General features: G+C 39.3%; 1 protein-coding gene across 4 annotated transcripts in view; it reads right to left on the bottom strand.

The window, feature by feature from the left end:
* The window catches only part of FAM110B (family with sequence similarity 110 member B), a 75695-nt gene that overhangs the window by 34167 nt on the left and 22825 nt on the right, over window positions 1-18703 (bottom strand). The gene's annotated exons all lie outside the window — the stretch shown is intronic.

Genomic DNA, 18703 nt, shown 5'->3' with positions numbered 1-18703 from the left:
AAAGGAATCTCATAAGCTCAGACTGATTTCTTTACTAAAGCAATGGGAAATGGCAAACTAAGGAGAAACAAAAGAAAACATAAGTAACAGATCCATGGGTCAGTGATTATTTTCTCTATATTCAAGAAAAACAATCTACTGGTTGCTTTAAAATGTGAGAAGTAGCAAAAAAAAAAATCTTCAAAAAGAAGTGCAGTTAGATTAGCTTTAGCACCTGAAGAATTAGGGCTTTTTTTAATTTGCTAGCTTAAGAACAGGACTGCTCCTGTACATACACACAGGAGGAACGTGAGGAAGCAAACAAAAACTATTTGTGCTTAAGATCTGTGTTTGAAAAAAAACAAAAACGACTGTTTCTGATGATTTTTCCAAAGTAAACAATTCTACGAGACAAAGGTGATGTAGACAGCATATGGTATGTTAATTCTAGCCCTGACAACAGCTCTGCTTTCTGTCTATTCCTTTGCTAGACTATGAGAAAACTTGCAACTTGTGTCACCACCATGAAAGTAAACTCACAGGATTCAAGTCTTCTGCTCAGCCTCATCAGGCATAATGAGTATTAACACATAGGTATATAGAAGCACATGACATAAGGAACAAAATTTCTGACTGAGCATCTCTCCAAAGCATCTCTCCTAATGAAAATGGCTGGTAGATAAGGTACCATAATAACTTACACGGTGGAGGAGAAACCAGAAAGAAAAATACTCTAGCACAAAGAGGATGCACACTGCCTTTGCAGAACAGCATACAACTAAAAAAATCACCCAAATAACATGTTTTTCAAAGGAGTCTGGGACATTCTGATTAAAAACCCAACCACTCTGGCCTGTACCAGTGCTCAATATCAAACCTTCAGCACTCACTGGACAGCACCATAAGGCCCTACGTAAAGGTCCTGCTGCTGTGTGGGAAGGGACGGTCCCCAGCACCTCAGTGTTGGTGATGCAGGAAGGAAACTTTGTGCTTCAGCAATAAATGACTTGACTCTTCCTACTGAATTACCTGCAGTACAGCTGTGAAGTGATCTGGCTATGTATCAACAACTAGTAGGGAAAGAATGAGCTTGCTGGAAAAATTGAAGGCTTTCCTGGAGGGTGGAAGATGTTTGGTGGAGAGGGTCTGTTTGTTCAGTCAGATGTGATGCTTCATATATCCTTTAATAAAGGGATGGAGAGGCTAGTGGGGAACAATCACAACTGAAGAGTAGTGAACTGAGCATCAAAATCTTCCTGGAAGGCAACGGGACGGGGATAGGTGAGGACAGAGCTGCTCCTGCCTGCACTTCACAGCCTGTCCAGAAGCTGCCTCTATCTAGACAGAAGGGCTGCAGGTGGCCACAGCCTGGTTTAAGATTGGAAAGAACAAAACTAGCCTCTGTATTTATATGCTGCCCGACAGCTCAGAAGCAGGCCTTGTTTTCTTCTTTATACCTTTAAATCACAATGCATTTAATGCTGGTAAAGACAGATTGTTACATTTTATTTTTTTTATAGCTCTAAATAACATAAGAGTGCCTGTCTTGCTGCTATTGTGAGGATCACAGTATGTGGAAATACAGAATTACTCTTGCTAAATAAAGTAATTCAAGTTTTAAATATTCCTTACTTTCCAGGGGGAAGGAAATGGTAGGTGGCAGGAGGGATCAATTGAAGCACAGCTGGGAAACCTCAGCAGTGTGTCATGAACGCAGTTCCCCTGTGCCATTTGTAGCCTGCTCAATCCTGGCTGTGTTTTACTGTGTAAAACTTGGATTCTCTTCTTGTAAGTTTGGTCAATTTAGCAAAGATTTATTTATTTGAACTGTTTCATTCAACACAGCTATCTGCCTCCTGCATACGTTGCTTAAAGTGCTGATTATACCTAACAACCTTCAGACATGGGCTGCAGCCATCCTGCTTGAAAGGGAATGTTCTCCACAGCTGGTACCAACATCCTTGAGCTCTGTGGCTGCTCCAGCAAGTTTCACAGTCATTCTTACAAGCAGAAGAACCAGAAATGCCAATATATTTTTTTTTTCCTTCAGTAAAAGCTCACAATCTAGAATCTCAATTTTGCCTGAGCTGCTGTTGACAAAATTACATTCTAAATTCAGGCCAGTTCCACAAGCCACAGTTCTCACTGACTTCAGCAAGGGCTTGCAGCAGCCTCACAGGATGTTACAGAAACAGGCACAAGTAGTTCAGGTGCTGCATAGGAACTTACCCACAGCAAAGAGTCTAACAGCTCATCTTTTTCAGTAAAATAATGGAAATGATAGATGAAGCAAAAAAAAGTGATGCAGACAGACCTCATGAAGCACGCATTGGTGTTCTCATTGAATATTAACATTTCTTCCTCTCTACTGAAGGGGATTCTAATTCTCAACTAATATAATAAAGCAAAAAAATAAAAAGTAGATTAGTAGCTGCACAGCATTTGAATAGTACATGTCAATCACTAGCTTTTGTTTTTTTCCAATATGCAGAAAAGAACTGGTAGTAGGACTCTCCCCAGTATAAGCACAGCTGGGAAAAATCAGTACCATTAGAAAGAATTCGCAATCATATGCTAACAGAATGATGCAGAATTTGTTGATATCCAGGACTTGGAGAATGATATACAGTCACTGACAAACAAAATACATATTATTTTCACAGAAGTCCCAGAATGAGTCAAATTGCCCTCAAAACACTGTCTGTTTATTGGGAACATAAAACATGTATCTGTTATAGCAGCTTCACAATGGAGGCCCAAAGGTCTGACTCCAAGAAGGAAACAAATTAATAAGAAAAACGTGGCAACCATGAAGGTAAATGAATAATAACTGTCTTCTGGTCATAGATTTTTATTTTTTTTTTAATATAATAAAATGATTCTCTGGCATACTGATGGAAACTGAGAGGGGAAAAAATCCACAATTATCTGCAGGGTTCATCCTAAACATTTAGCAGCTACCTCGACAATAAGTCCTTTCATGTTTTGGTACACTAGTGCAATGTTAGTGTTCTCAAAACTAGCCCGAAGGGTTTCTAAATTAGTAAGTCTATGTTACCATGGTAACATAATGCACTACTAAAATGGACCACTTTTTACATCCACTATAATCAAGTTAGTAACCAAGAAAGTTACAAAAATTCCTGCCTTTTCAGTTGAGTTTGTTCTTTTTTTAAAACTATTCCTACAGCTTTTAAAAAAATATTACTAAAAATACAGAGAAATTGCTTTGTTTCTTAGGCAAGAATAGATCCAGGAAAAAAAGAAAATCACCACCACCTGCAACAAAAAGCATGACTTGCTCTTAAGTTTCTTAAGTTCCACTTAACAGACACAGAAAGCTTTAACGCTCCACGTCTAGTTTTTTTTTTTTTGTCACAAGCAGATGACACCCTTTCCTTATCTTTCCTTTTTCTATGCAAAACACACTGAGACCTTCGTCAGGGAGCTTCTTACATTCCAGGATCCTTCCCGTCATGCTGCCTCATGTACCCTGAGGCATGTTAAATAGCACTAGATGCCCTAAAAGTCAACCTGCCATCCTTGATCAGACAATATTCAAGCTGAGGATATTCAAGTTAAAAACAGTCTCATATAAAGTTCAATGTTCAAAAGACATCATCTTCACAGCCATCACATCCACACAGACCAGAGAATCTGTCCCATATTCACACCGATTAGATAAAAATGTGAGTTTCTTTGTATCTCAGAAAAAAATCATCGCCCTGATGGGAAACATCCTTGCTACAGCCAACCCTCCCCAGACAGCTTCACCATGCAGCACATTCATGCAGGGGTTACTGCAGAACCCTATGAGGACAAGGAGCCTTGTCTAACTCAGGAAGTTTTTTCACAATTGGCTTTATTCAAATGGCATCAAGTATTTGCAGTCAAAATCTTGAAGACTTATATTTGGATATTTTCTTTTAAGAGATAGCATCTCATTGTATACAAATATTTTTTTGTCATAACCCTGCTGTAACAACCTCCCCAGGGTATTGCTGTGGACTCACTGTTCATAAAAATCTCTTAATATTATTGAGACTATAAACATGAACTTTTTCTGACTCATGCTGCATTGAAATTTAAGGGGAAAATGTCACCAGTTTACAGTTGTGTCAACAAGAGTTAGATATATTGGATTGCAATACTGCTTGCCAGTAGTGCCAGCATACTAAGTCTGGTGCTGAATTCAATGATTTGTGAAATTAGAGATATTTTTTAAAAAGGAAGTTACTATGAATTTTTATTCATTTTTATCACTGGAAGAATATGTCAAATATTCCAGCTTCTCCAATTTTGACCTGACTGGTTTTTATTATTTTAGATGAAGCTATCATTTACAGTTGGGAGTTAATGCCAAAGCATTTTAGATTAATTTGTTGAAATAATTCACTATAATTTATATTCCTTTCAGAAAGCTGGAGGGAAAAGAAGAAACAGTATCCAAAAACACTATGCAAACCCCTCCCAAAAGACTTACATAAGCACAGGATTGCTCATTGTCTTCCTTTACCACATCAAGTTGTAGCAACTGAACCAGAAATGTGGATTCTTGCTTCTCTTCACCCCCTGCTTTCCAAAAAAATCACATCCGGAGAATATTAAGAAACAATTGCTCCCCTGATCATTAGATTTCTCACCTGGGACAGTATCAGTTAAAGCATGAAACATATACACACTTATGTAACTACAGTTTCCAATCTGAATACACTTATTTAGGTATTAGTGACCTTTTGCTGCACTGCTTTTGTCGTTATGTTGGGGGTGAGGGAGAAAAGTTCTTCCTAATCTCAAAAAAACATTCTCATGAATGGGACATCATAGTGAAATTACACATAAAGCTCCAATCTAGTGTTGGCCATCTATAGACTGAATGACCTCTTGACTTCAAATGGCTGTTTTAGCAGTGATTTTCACCTGTGGATACCATTCCATCTTGTTGCTGTTTCCAGGTTATAACAAAAAAATAAAATAAAATTGGTGGCTCAGGGATTTTCACACATGGTAGAGATCATCTAACTGTGCAAGTTTACCCTTCCAATAACAAGAAAGAAGTCCTGCACTTGTGGACACTCAAGTCACAGAAAAACTAAGTTCAAAGGCATTATCAAACACATATCCTTGTAAGTACATTACAAAATACATAACCATAATCTTCTCTGAATTGTTAGTTTTATGCAATTTACAAAACAAAACAAAAACATCGGATCATTTTGTGTATACTGTGAGAAAAAACACATTCTGATGAAATTCCAACTAAACCTTGAGCTATCACAGCCTGCTGCCAACCTGGCTGTTTCAAAGGTCACATCCTTACTTCTGGATTATCCTAACCATACCATAAGGTTAAAAAAAAAAACAACAACATCTTCTGGAAATCTGAACATCTGCATATTAACTAACAGGGAAAACATAAGAGAACCCACAGTTGTTGATGAAAACTAATGGCTCTGAATTACAGAGTCCCACATAGCTGCATTTCTGTCATACAATATATACAAGTTGCAAAACTAAAGTGCTGGAAAATAAATCAAACACCAAAACTAAATTACTGCCAACAAGGGCATTGCAATTCAATGATAAAAATTCATGTGGCATCAACCAATTTTAAGCTGCAACAATCTGAACGTAACCCTTATATGTAAATCATTATTTATGGGAAATAATTTGAAATACTGACATAGAATTTATATCTTAATAGCCAGCACATTGACAGCTAAAATGGTTCACAATCTGGCTGGTTTTATACTATGCAAACTGCTGGGATGGTATAGAAATGGTTATGTCTATTTGATGATCCTCAGGAGCATGTTCTTCCTTCAGCAAGGGAGGGGAACTGGGCAGCGGTAGCAAAGTTCCTTTTGCTACATGTTGGATTGCTTGTCCTAGGATAGAAAAGTTTTTACTGTAGAATTTCACTATACATCAGAGGAGCGTTTAAAATAGCGTCCTCTCTTTCAAGGATAATACTTATGTGCATTAAAATAATGGAATTGCTGTGACAGTGTAAGTGAGTTTTGGATTTACAAAGCTAGCTTACCGAGAAAGTCAAGGCACCACTCCATCACCTTGGAAGTGACACTTGGCAAAATGGCTGATGCCTGACTGACGGGCAGCCTCAGCTCCTCCTGCTCCAAGGACAGTCCCAGGGTAAGACAGAGAATATAATTTTGAAGTGTTTTACTATGAACCTGACACATACATCTCTAAAACCATAGGCACAGGAGGTGTAATTGCCTTTTTGGATGTCTCAACCTGGAGCCCCCAGACACCAGTGTGCATCTCCTCACCTTCCCAGCTTGCCACTTGATCTCCTACCCCGAAACTCTGAGATCCAAAGTGAGGCAGAACAACCCACCCGCTAACGAGATTAATTTTAATTGTAAACTGGCTGGCTCCACCCTTCCCTTGGTTACCAAAGCACCACTGCCTGAAGTAGTGCTTGAAGAAGAAGCAATCAAGATTGAGATGCTGCCCCCAGCCCTTCTGTGGTAGATACTGGTTTCTAAAGACACGCAAAGCTGCTTGTTTTTCTGAGCCATGCAATGCATAGCAGTGACTATCACACGCAATTCTCATACCTGTTATCAGTATCAGTGGGAAGTGATGGCAAAATTGCACAGTGACCTCATACCATCTTGGCTACTGTTTCCAGACTTTCAAAACCTGGTAACCACACGTATGCTTAAATGCAAATTTTTACAAGGAACAAATACTATTCTATGGCTCTTCTGTAAACTACCAGTATCCGTAATTTATATAAACATCAAGAGATGATACAAGGAAGTCATATTTGAAAATGAGTATTTTCTGCTATAGATGCTTCAACCCCACAGAAGAGTCAATACAGAAATAACACCCAGGCTATGATAGTGCAACAGGCTCTAAACCACATACTCCCATTGCAATGGAAGGACATAGCCAGAGCTGGGAATCAGCCCAGCCCTTATGCACTTTCTGAGGCTGTTCCATTTGCATTTCTCTCACGTTACTTTTATAATTAAAAAAGAAATAAGACAAACAAATGCTGTACCAACTGGAAGCCCAAAAAAAGATGCCACATTTCTAGGAAACAGCATCACATGCCAGAGTTATATTTGAATTTTGAAGTGCATTGGTTTCCTATGCTTAATTCCACCTTTAATACAGCAAATTCCTTAATTTTATTCTTCCTCCCTCCCCATGAATTAGTACCCAGTACTTTTTCAGAACAAGTTTTCTGCTCCAAGCCATCACCGCACAGTATTATTTATGACAGTATTGTGGAAGTAAGCAGAGCTCTGTAACAGTGTCTTAGAAACTTCTCCATCTCAGGGCCTCCATGGGACCTGCTGCCCTCCTAATTTACTGAAAAGAAGTAACTGTCTTAAGCAAGAAATCCATTATTTATCTGTTAAATATGTAATGGCAGTTAACATTTGGCTATTTTTTGATTAGTTTTAAAGATCCTGGGATAGCGCTAACAGCTATGCACTCTGACATGTTTTTGTGTGAACACTGAAAATACAGGTAGAAGTCCCAATAAATAAGACAATTATTTTATTGATTTCTTTTAAATGCCATGACCACTGCATTGTCAACTGCCTTCTCTGGGAGCTCGTAAATGTAGCACAGTTTCTGGCAAACAAAACTAGACTTCAGACTTTCAGACATCCATTAAAATCAACACAAAACACCAAGGACAACAACTAAAATCCTTTGCTTTCCAGAACAGCACTGAACAGAGTTAATTAATGCTTGGAGCCACTCTGTGGGTTGGACTAGTCATTCCCATTTTGTACATGAAGAAAAGTACTTAGTCAGTAGAACAGAAGTGCCATTATTGTTGCAATTTCTGGTTCCCGAAGCAAGGCATCCTCCTCTCTTATTAGGCCATGAAGCAGTGTTTCAAGTCTGCCAAAATGACACCGTTATCTCTGCTCCCACAGTCCAAATATAGGTACCTGCACAAATTATTTTGGAAAGCATCAGAAAATACATACTGGTTCAGACCTTCACTGTCAAATAGAACCATGAAAAGTTGTATGTTATTTCATCATTCTTCAAGCTGTCTCTTATAGTCTATGGACTTTACTCTTCATTTTCCTTCACAGACAATTTGCTTTTCTAACTGATGATAATTCTCATGGCATGCAAATGCACTCATCTAGAAATACCACTAGACCAAAACTGTTCTTTCTAATCAGTGAAGACACTTCAAGTTACCATTGTGTTATGAGCTTTTGCCTAACATCTGCACAGAAAAGCCTTTCTAGCAGACAGGATTCTTGAGATGTTTTGCTACAAGTACAAGAAAACCTTTTTCTATGTCTTCATTGAAAAGTTGATACTCATTTTGTGAGACTGCTTGGTGATATAAGGTAAACTAAAAGACCACTATCTCAGAGCACACTGAATTGATTTAACAATGTTAACTCTTCCCAGGTTGAAAGGATGCGAAACAGACCAAAAACACAACGGTTGGAAAGCATAACAGCAAGGTGACTTAACACGGCACTACGGAGACTGAAAACCAGCATTCGGATCACAAATGAGAGATGATAGCTAATGCAAGGGTATCAAATAGAGAGTTTTAGTACTGGCTACAACAAAGAATGAACCAGCAAGATGATGTAAAGAGGATTGATATAATCAAAGTGCACAGGCTTCAGAAATGCTCCCTTCATGCAATATTCAAAATTGATGTAAATGGCACAAGACTGCTTTCATGCAGGCTAGAAAAGTGATGGTCAGCTACTTCTGTAGTAAGGTGAGACACGTGGATGGGCAAACAGGGGAAGGCTGCATCTTGGGCATGCAGCACCAGGAGAACTTCAAGATACAGACTGCACCTGGCTGCAAGATCCTTGAGAGCCCTGCTTTATTTCTAAGATGTACTGACCAGGTTTTGCTCCACTAATAACAACTGCTTTTTTATATATTCATTTTTCATTACTATGCTAAAAGATTAATAGGTATAAGGCAGGAAGAGAAGTATACTTTCTGATTCATGTGGACTGCAGGGTTTTTACCTTAAGGAGAAATTTCAGAAGCCAATTTAAGAGCTCACTTTGTATGAAAAGTTCATCATAAGGACTCCTTAAGACATAAGGCTCTCAGTAGATTAACTTAATAGCAATTGCATTTGCTACCTAAGAAAGTGACCCTTATTGATAAGAAATACTAGGACACTTCAGGGGTTTAAAAGACCCTACAAAGAAATTTGAGATATCAGCTGAGCAGAGGATAACTTAGAAGAGATTATTTAATATTAACTCTGCTTTCATATACTTACAACATATACAGACAAAATTACAGCTACACAGTAATAAAGATTGTAATCAAACCATATTAGAGGTAACTCAACCATTCAGAACTAATGCAAATTATTTAAGGACTTTGTGCTTTCAAAGAAATGCAAGCCACCTCAGATGACAGCTCATGTGAAATAGGGATGTTAGGGAAATCTCCCCAGACTTGAAGACTATGTTGCAATCACGCTAGATACAATAGGGACTGAAACAGAATTACACCTAGCATTCCCTAGCTCTTTGCAAGGGAAAAATCCAGTTTTTTTTAATGATGTATCAGTTCTGCTTTTGTAACTGGGCCATCTAATTTCTCCCACAAGTATGAAAACCTGAATCAATCAATAGTAAAAATAAGCCCCTGCTTGTTCTTCAGTATTAGCAGCTTATTTTCTTAACACAACACACACAATTCTGTTTCGAAGCAAAAAAGAAATGAGGATCCCCTAAGACTCACTGTCCCTGGATTTCTGTCCTCTGAAAAGTACCCTGAACTTCCAAAAGGCCTGATGGCACAGTGCAAGGTGAGAAGCTGCGCTTTCGTTGGTATTTCTGACCAAAAGAAACCAAACACTGTAATAATCTCAAGCTATCTTAATAAGTCAGATCTCTATCCAAGAGTCCTTTCCAAGAGCATCTGATGAGGTCCTGCCTTTGTGCAATTTGTGATTATCGTTGTTGTTTTAAATGCACCCGTGCTTGGCAGTTTGGGGTCTGTAACTGGCAGGTTTGAGGAAGAAAGCATTCATAAAAAATAAAAAAAAGGTCTGATACAACATCCTTGTGCTTAATGGTAACTCCTTTCCAGCTGTGAGGAAAAGAAGGCATTTCTCACGCTGTTGCACATCACTGCCAGAAGTAGCAAACTGCTACAACCACTGTGAAGAGATGAGAATCAAATCCCCAGCCCTAACAAATCCCTTCCCTGCTTTATTTACAGAGAACTCCACAAGTAACTAAACCCTTTCTGTCATGGCTGTCACCCCTGCCCTGCAGAGCTGGGAAGGGCAGAACCAGGCATGAAGGCAATGGTCACAGTGGTGATAACCCTGTTCTTGTTGCCAATATCAGGGGGGCTGTTATTGACTTGCACGGCAGCCTTATTTAAGGGCAGATCCCAATTTATTGAAGGATTTCATATCAAATATTTGCGACTTCTTTAGCTGCATCATATCTAGGGAATGAGAAGCAAGTTTTTTAGTTTACAAAATTGAACAGGACCTTTTCTTCTAGCTCCAGACAGCCAAACAGTCCTTGAAAGCAAAATTCACAGAATGTGTGAATTTGGGAAGGGGCTGGAAGGCAGAGACGAAGGTATGGTTCTAAAATGTATGCATGGGAAAGGAAATTGAGAGCAGGGAAAGAGGACTCAACCCTCCAGTACTAACTCATTGCTTCTTCATGCATGCTTGTGACATCCAACAAGGTACAACTTCCTCACTATTACAGATTACCTCCAAAGGATTTTCAAAAGACAGCTGTAGGGACCAAGGAAAATAATCTCATCATGTGTAAAGGGCCTAAAAGCTAAACTAAAAAGAAACAAATGGGGAAAAAAAAACAAAAAAACACAAACCTGTACACTTTATGATTAGGATTAAAAGGATTTATCTGATTAGTTTTTGAAAATTCAACAAAAAATAAAATTTAAGATTTTCTCCTGGATGTGATTGAAGCTGATGTGTTAAGCAAGCAGCTAAGGAAGCTCTCATAAATAGAGATTGGTTTCTTTCATCTTCAGAACAGATTTATTTTTATTTTTTCAAGTGCCTCCACTGCAAGAAATGACTATGTACAACTTCTAAGATGTTATGTCAGAACCTGTAAATAAGCAGGAAAAAGTAAATCCCACAGTGTATTCCAACGCAGCACATCAGAACAGAAAATGTGTATACTGAAACAGTAAAAATCCGAATGTGTATCAGAACAAAGATAAAATTTCTGCTACTTCAAATATAAAACCTCAGATCTGCACTCTTTGCCAGTTGTCTTGGGCAAGATGTAAACAAAAGGCTACCTCTGAACCCCAAGCAATGTAATACTAACAATGGTGACCACTTAAACAAGGAGAAAATTGTTTTAGTGGGGACTGAAAAGGAGAAAGGAACCTTATTAATATTATACAGCAAAAGTCATGACTGAAGGATGAAGAGCTCTGCCAGATCCCTTTTCCTTCTCCAGTTACCCAACTAATACTAAGAAGGACGCCCTAACAGCTTCCTCCAGCACTGCCTCGAGGGTCATCTGCTACTTTACTTATACACACCCAAGGACTAAACACAATTTTAGTATCAGTTTTGTCCAGCCTTCTAGTTCTCAGCAGTGATGTCAGACCCACAAACAGTCTGCAGAAACCAGGCTGAGTACAAGCACAACCCTAATTACCTGCTCTTAGGACTCCACAAAGTATTTGCATAACAACGAAGTGTCTGTAGTGTGTTCTCAAAGCAGGCCAGTTTCTCCATGTTTGCTGCCTAATTCAGAGCTGTATTATGCTGGAGAGGAGTCCAGCTGAGGGGCCACCTCCTTCTTCTGGCCCACAGCCTTTTATTCGCCTTTCTCACATGCAGATTTCCTTCTGTGCACTTTCTGCCCACTTAAGTTTAACATGGTCCTTCACAAAGACATAATTCTGTGTAAGTGGTGCCCAACAAAAAACATCTAAGAAAGTTAAAGCCTTCTCTGAAGCAATTTTATATAATGTTTTTGAATGCAATTACATAATATATCATTGTAGAAGGGAAATTATCTAAGATTAACAATGTCTGCGTAAAGCATAGAAAATAAGTGTGGCCTACTTGAAACAGTTGCTTAAGGAAATAATATTTTTTTTAAATCTCTCTTCCATTTATTTTTCTAGCTTGTCCTGATCTCCTAGCTTGTCCTGATTGACAGTTATGTTTATATACAAGCTAGCAATAGGTAAGTGAATACAAATGTCTATACACGTACACACTCATATATAAGAATAGGTAGAAACACAAAGTAGTTTTGGATAGCATAGTTAATAAAGAAAAAGCAATTTCACTAGCACTGAGTGGCCTTGCTTGCTCAGCTGTGTGGAGATATCCAAAACCAGAACTGAGAAACAGATGAACCTGGAAGCACCTCCGGGTCCATCAGGCCAAACAGGTCACCCAGGTCCATGTCCAGGCAGCTGCTGAAGGTCTCAAGAATTGAAGACTCCACGACATCTCTGGGAAACTCATGCCAACATCTGATCATTTTCACAGTTAAAAAAAATAAAATAATAATAAATTATTGCTTACATCGGAATTCCTGTGTTTCAGCTTGTGCCAATTGCCTCTTGTGCTGTCACAGAATATCAAATGAAAAGAGACTGGCTCCATTTTCCTTTATTCCTCACCAAGAGTTATTTATATACATTGATAATTTCCTGCATGATTTTTGGCAAGCAGAAGAAAAAAAGCTCTATGTAGGCTCCTACTGCCTCAGTAGGATGTTCCACAAAGCTAGAAGAGCTGCAGATGTATCTACTTCTTGGACATGAGAGAAGTATCAATCAAATTTCAGCAAGTTTGCAGAAAAAAAAGAATCAATACTAATTCAGCACCAAATGGATTCAGTATTTGTAGAACTCTAAGAATGGATTTAAGACAGTTGCAGACAAGCTTTTGATGCATGTCTTGAGTCATGCCGAAGTAAAATAAAGCATAAATTGCTTTGAAGAAGGAGGAAAGAGGAAATACTTGCAGAAACTGGCTCTTGAGGAGCTAAACAGCACAGCTGATAGTAAAGAATTATCCTAGCTTTTCAAAATGTACTGCAGGAAGAATTCCTTATCAAGACAAAGAACCCAAACCCTATGTACTTTAGCATGGTGACCCTGCACTTTGGGAGGTTGAAATGAGATGATCACTGTGGTTCTTTTCAACCCAGGCCATTCTATGATTCTATGAGGTAGCTGCACCATCTGTTTGGCTGTCACTCTGTGAAGATTTAACTAAGGCAACCATGAAAGTGCTGGGTCCCCTTTAGGCAGCTAGTGCAGTAAATTCACTAAGTAGCCAGCACAAAAGAGCAAATCAACACAACTCCAAGCCAGCAAGCACCCACACAGTTCACATTCCTGTAGGCAGCAGAAAAGCTGTTATGATTTGGGTCAGCATTATGCCACTGCTGGCTGAGACACCTGCAAAGAACAGAGGGTTGGTTAGAGCAGCTCCTCAGGTTGCCACCCTACGGCACAGCTGATGTGGAGCAGTTGTGTGCAGACACACTTGAGAGGGGCCTTGTTTTCAAAAAGCAGCCAGCAAAGCTCATGAATCACTTTGGAAAGGCCTGAGGTAGAGATGACAGGCGGATGACAGGAAGATGAAGAGGAATGCTTGCTTTCAGTAAAGAGGTAAGAGAAGAAAAGCAGAGATGTCAGACTTGGAAAGGTCAGGGGTAAGATTTGTGTTTATCAAAATGAGCTTTCTGTGTAGAAACCAAGGACACCTTCCATCAGTAAAAAAAAAAGTCATAACAAAAAACAAAAAGCCTCTTTGGTAAGAGAATTTAAATTCTTCGCCTGCATGCCACCCCTGGCCACCTCTACTTCCAAGTTATTTTTGGACATTCCTCACTGAAAATAGAGTTGTGGCTGCAAGAATGCCAGAGCACAGAGGGCTGAATGGCAGGCAGAAGTTGAAAGGCAGAGAAAGCTTGACTGGAGAAAGTGAGTAACAGAAAGAAGATAGGTCTGAAAGGGAAAATGGGACAGACAAATTTAGAACTGAGGTGGCAGCAAGGGAAGAACAACTGTGAGGAAAAGAGAAATGATACACCAAAACACTGAAGGACAAGGAGACCATCTATTACTTTAAAGCCCTGTTCTGCTCAGCCACCATGCTCTGCCTTCCACTACAACTAAAAGCAAGCACTCTGCGTGTGCCAGGCCTCACTCAGCCCTAGGGCACAAGGGCCAAAGCAGCAACCTGCATTCCACAGGACATCAAAGAGATACGAGGTGGGGAAAGCCTGGATTGCAATAGGTTTGATAGAGCAGTGATGGAAGAGAACAGGATGCAATTTTTCAATATCTCATACATCTTCTGGTTAGACTGTTTTTGGAATGTCACAGTGAGAAACACAAAGCTGAACAGTCAGTTCTGGATGACTGCAATGCCCAAAATACCCAGTGCCAATTATGACACTGAGACAGAAGAAAACTGTCCCTACCCTGGGAAGTTTGTATTGTTAGTGCTCACATAGGCAGGAGCAGTTACAGTGATTCTTTTTTGCCCTTTTTAAGGATATAAGGATTTAAGGATATAAGCAATGATGATTTATGACCGTAAAACATAGACTCTTCAGCTCACAGCCTGTGGTCACATAAAAGATGCTTCAATCTTTGGTGTTTTTTTTCCCCTTCCTCTCTAGCCTTTTTCTGCTCAGATAATACAGGCAGGCAATGCTTTAGGACAGAAGCTGTATCATACTGTTGGGTAATAATGCAAACACAAGCCTCCCCATAGCAATAACTCACTATTTCATTATCACTACCTATAAAAACAGGATCCAGATCTCAGAAGAGCTCGTTATAACCATGGATCCGAAACAGAAGCCAAATATTCCCAAACTTCTGAAAAAGTGTGTACCCACACAGACCTGCACGTTCAAATTTCTCTCAATTTAAATGACCCTACCGACCCATACAAGTTGTATCACAAGCTGCACAATGTGGATAGTGAATGCGTTCATACAGACTTCCTAACCAGGGAGCAGATCAGCCTGCTCTTTGGGCTAGTCTAGCAGCTTCCAAAATGTTAAGCACATTAAATTACTGCCTTTCCTCCAGATATTATTCTTTTTTAGTTATAGAGATTTTGTAGTATCCACACTGATACTAGGAAGGGATACAGCAAAACCACTCTACAAAACTTAACAGATAAACAGCCAATAAAATACACGGCCATATAATCATCAGCAGCACAAATGACATTCAATTAATAAACCAATATATCTCAGAAGTATCAGGCACAACAAGAAATGTCTGTTATGGATGGGAATGGATTATTAAAAAAAAAAAAACAACATTTATTACAAAGTGAGGATCTGGGTTGAGAACTTCCACTGTTCTCTGAACAGACTGCAGCAAGCACTGGTACCTGTAGCTGGCTGAAGTACATCCATGAGAGACAACGAGAGACAATGAGAAACAGAGATGGGAATCCTGTTACTAGGATTCCCCAGACAACAGCATCCAGGATTATGGTTTGTCAGTTGCATTCTGTACTAAATCCATCAGGCCACGCTTAAAACCTCAGGTAATAAGTTTAAGAATAATTAAAATTAATTGTAACAAGGGATTAAATGTGAAAAAATAAAAAATATTTCCATTTGATTTTCAACCTCCTTTCCGCAAGTACACAACTAAGGCAAAATACTACAGCTGCAAGAACCAAAAGGAGAAGATATTGTGCTGCTTTTGTCACCCTCTTCAATAAAACATGCTCTTCCTCTGTGTACTGCAAGCATTTGACAGATAGGTGCCTAGAGCTATGCGTATTTTATCCTCTCTTCAAGTCTCCCACATAGCTCCACACAGCCCACATAACAAATCGTGGCAGATGAGTGAAAGTGATGGGACAGGAAGAGCAGCCCCACAGTAGCCACTGTCCCGTCCCATCAGCCACTTAGCAACGAGGGGAATCTTCTTCCCAATGCCCATCCTGACCAGCCATCTCAGTATGGGGAAGGATGTCGTGGTTCCGATCTCACTTTGCTATTCTGCTAAGGCAATGAGACCTTCTTTATTTTCAGAACACCCCTCACCTCCTCAGCCAGGCTCATCTCACTCAGCCCAATTCCAAATTATGGAGATTTGAAGGATGTAAGAGACTTTCAATCTCCAAGAAAACCAAAGGGAATAGGCTAGTGATCTCCCATGAACAATGTGCAGTGAGCAGCAACTACAGATATACTATTGAACCATTTAAAAAGACTGACATTCCATCAAAGTAATAATTGGTTGTATTGGTTCCAAATACAAATAAAAAGGTGAAAGGTTCTTTAAGACACAAAGTCACTTTTCCCATTTTAATGTAAACCTTTACATATATATCACTTACTGCTACTCAACTTCAAAAACAGCAAGGCCTGTAAGTACAAATCCTGCAAAATAAACTCTTGGGTAATACCTTAAATTCCTATGATTTTCTGGAGTTTCTATTTCACTGCTAACAGACTACAAAAAAAAAAAAAGCATCAATTTCAAGCATCATCTTTCTTTTAGATTTGGTATGGTTTAACCTAATGTGAAATGCACTTACACATGTAATGGTAAAAAAGACTTAATATCTTAATAAAGCAGAGCTGGTCTAACACTGTTTATTACTGGCTCTCGGATTACTGCACATATCCATCTTCAGCTAGCAGTCAAAGCCAGTGCTTCTGAAAGCACTACTCCTCGAGGAATATAAGTATTTCCATTGGCCTATAATGAGATTATGAGTACCACACTGAAAGCATTAACAACATATTCATTTCTACACAAACATATCTTAAGCATACATGATTGAAATCACTCTTTGACAATTATATACATGAAACACTCCAGCAGACGAGACACTGATTTTTGTAACATGCTTTTCTGCTCTTACCATCCCATACACCCACTGCACTCTAGAATCACAAAACAGCTTTGGTTGGAAGGGACCTCAATGCCCACCCAGTTCCAACTCTCTGCCATGGGCAGGGCTGCCCTCCACCAGCTCAGGTTGCCCAGGGCCCCAGCCAACGTGGCCTTGAACACCTCCAGGGATGGGGCACCTCAGCTTCTCTGGGCAGCTGTGCCAGCACCTCACCACTTCGAGTAAAAAGCGCCCTATTAACATCTAAACTAGATCTCCCCTCTTTTATTTTCAAACTATTCTCTCTTGTCCTATCACTATCAGACCATTATTCTTGATTGGAAAAGTTTCTCCTTCACTTAATGAATGAGCAATACAGCAGAGATGAAGCACAGAGCAAATGCACTATGCAGGCATCTCCTCTCAAACAGCAACTACGACCTTTGAAGTCAAGAAAGTTTCTAGGAAATGTGAATGTAAAACCTCAAGAAGAATAATCTGAAGTGTGCTAGATTTCCTGCAGCAATTAGCACGTTACAGTTAAAATGCTTATAGCAAGAAAGATGACAAATTTTTTAAACAGCACTCAATAACTGTTGCTTCAATTTGTTTTCTTTGTTTACCAAGAAGAAGAAGGATATGGTTGGAGAAAAAAAAGAAAAGAGACAGAAGCAATATAGTAGCTTATTCCTTTTTGTTAAAGCATTTTAAGTTTAAATTGAACTATTATCAGCTTTAGCTTCATGACTCTCTTTTTTCTGGAGATGCTTGTAGAGACCATCACAGCTCTTTTAGAGGGTAAGGAGATGCACACCTTAATAGCTATGGGATGCAATATTTCAGTTTCTATGGGAGCAGGTGATATATTTGCCACCAAAGATATGCTGTCACAACTTTTTTTTTTTCCTGTTATGTCTAATGTTGCTTATAAATAATGATAACTAAACACCTGAAACAAAATAAGTTAGCTGCCTCCCTGTAGCAAATACGTTATTCAGCTGGGGAATTTCTACATTTCTTTAGCTATAACTAACCATTACTTACTCCCTCATGTCACAGAGGTCATGAAGATAGAGATAATTACTTCATGAAAGCCTCTTTAAGAAGGCAGAAGGCATAAATTAACTGGACACCTCTTTAAGAGGCTTCTCGTTGGTCCTCTGAAGCAAGGAGAAATATATGCTATCCTGAACGACCCACCTTCACAGCCAGGTCCTCCCAGTCCAAACTTAACTGTTGGGAAGTGGCTTTTTTTGCATCACAGGTCTACATCAGAATAAACAGCTTCAGAAACAAAACCCTGGTGAATGTTCACAAAGTACTATTCTAGTCAGTAGCAAACATTCAAAGAAACCGGTACCTGCCAGCTGTGATTAAAGCATCCCAAATACTTTCCCTTTTGAATACGCTGTTACAAACAACAAAGCATGCATAACTACCATGCTCGCAGCCATATAAAGTTAGTAAATGCATAAATACGCAGGTTTTAAGGGTATCTACTCTGAGGGTTAATGTAGTTTCCCACCAGACAGTTAAAGAACAAACAACTTGATTTTGCGTTGGTCTGGGCAGTAGGAAAAGCATCCTCGTAGGGAGGCGCGGAGGGAAGAGTGAAAGCTGACACCAAAATAGCTCCTGTTCTCAACACCTTCCTGACACTGCTGAGACAACCTCGTCCCTCCGACGCATGGTGGCAGCCAGCCAGAGGGCTGGTGACTTCATGCACAAGTTTATCTGGGCTCTGGAGTCTGACACAGACAAGGGCACAAACTTTCAACTCTCAACAGTCAGCTTCAATATTCCAAAGTCATCACATGAAGAATGACTACATTAAGAGACTTTTTTTTTTTTTTTTTT

This window comes from Meleagris gallopavo, chromosome 3 (assembly GCF_000146605.3).
Source record: "Meleagris gallopavo isolate NT-WF06-2002-E0010 breed Aviagen turkey brand Nicholas breeding stock chromosome 3, Turkey_5.1, whole genome shotgun sequence".
Classification (NCBI taxonomy): Eukaryota; Metazoa; Chordata; class Aves; order Galliformes; family Phasianidae; genus Meleagris; species Meleagris gallopavo.
Note: the sequence above shows the minus strand (reverse complement) of the source record. Positions and strands in the feature narration are given on the sequence as shown.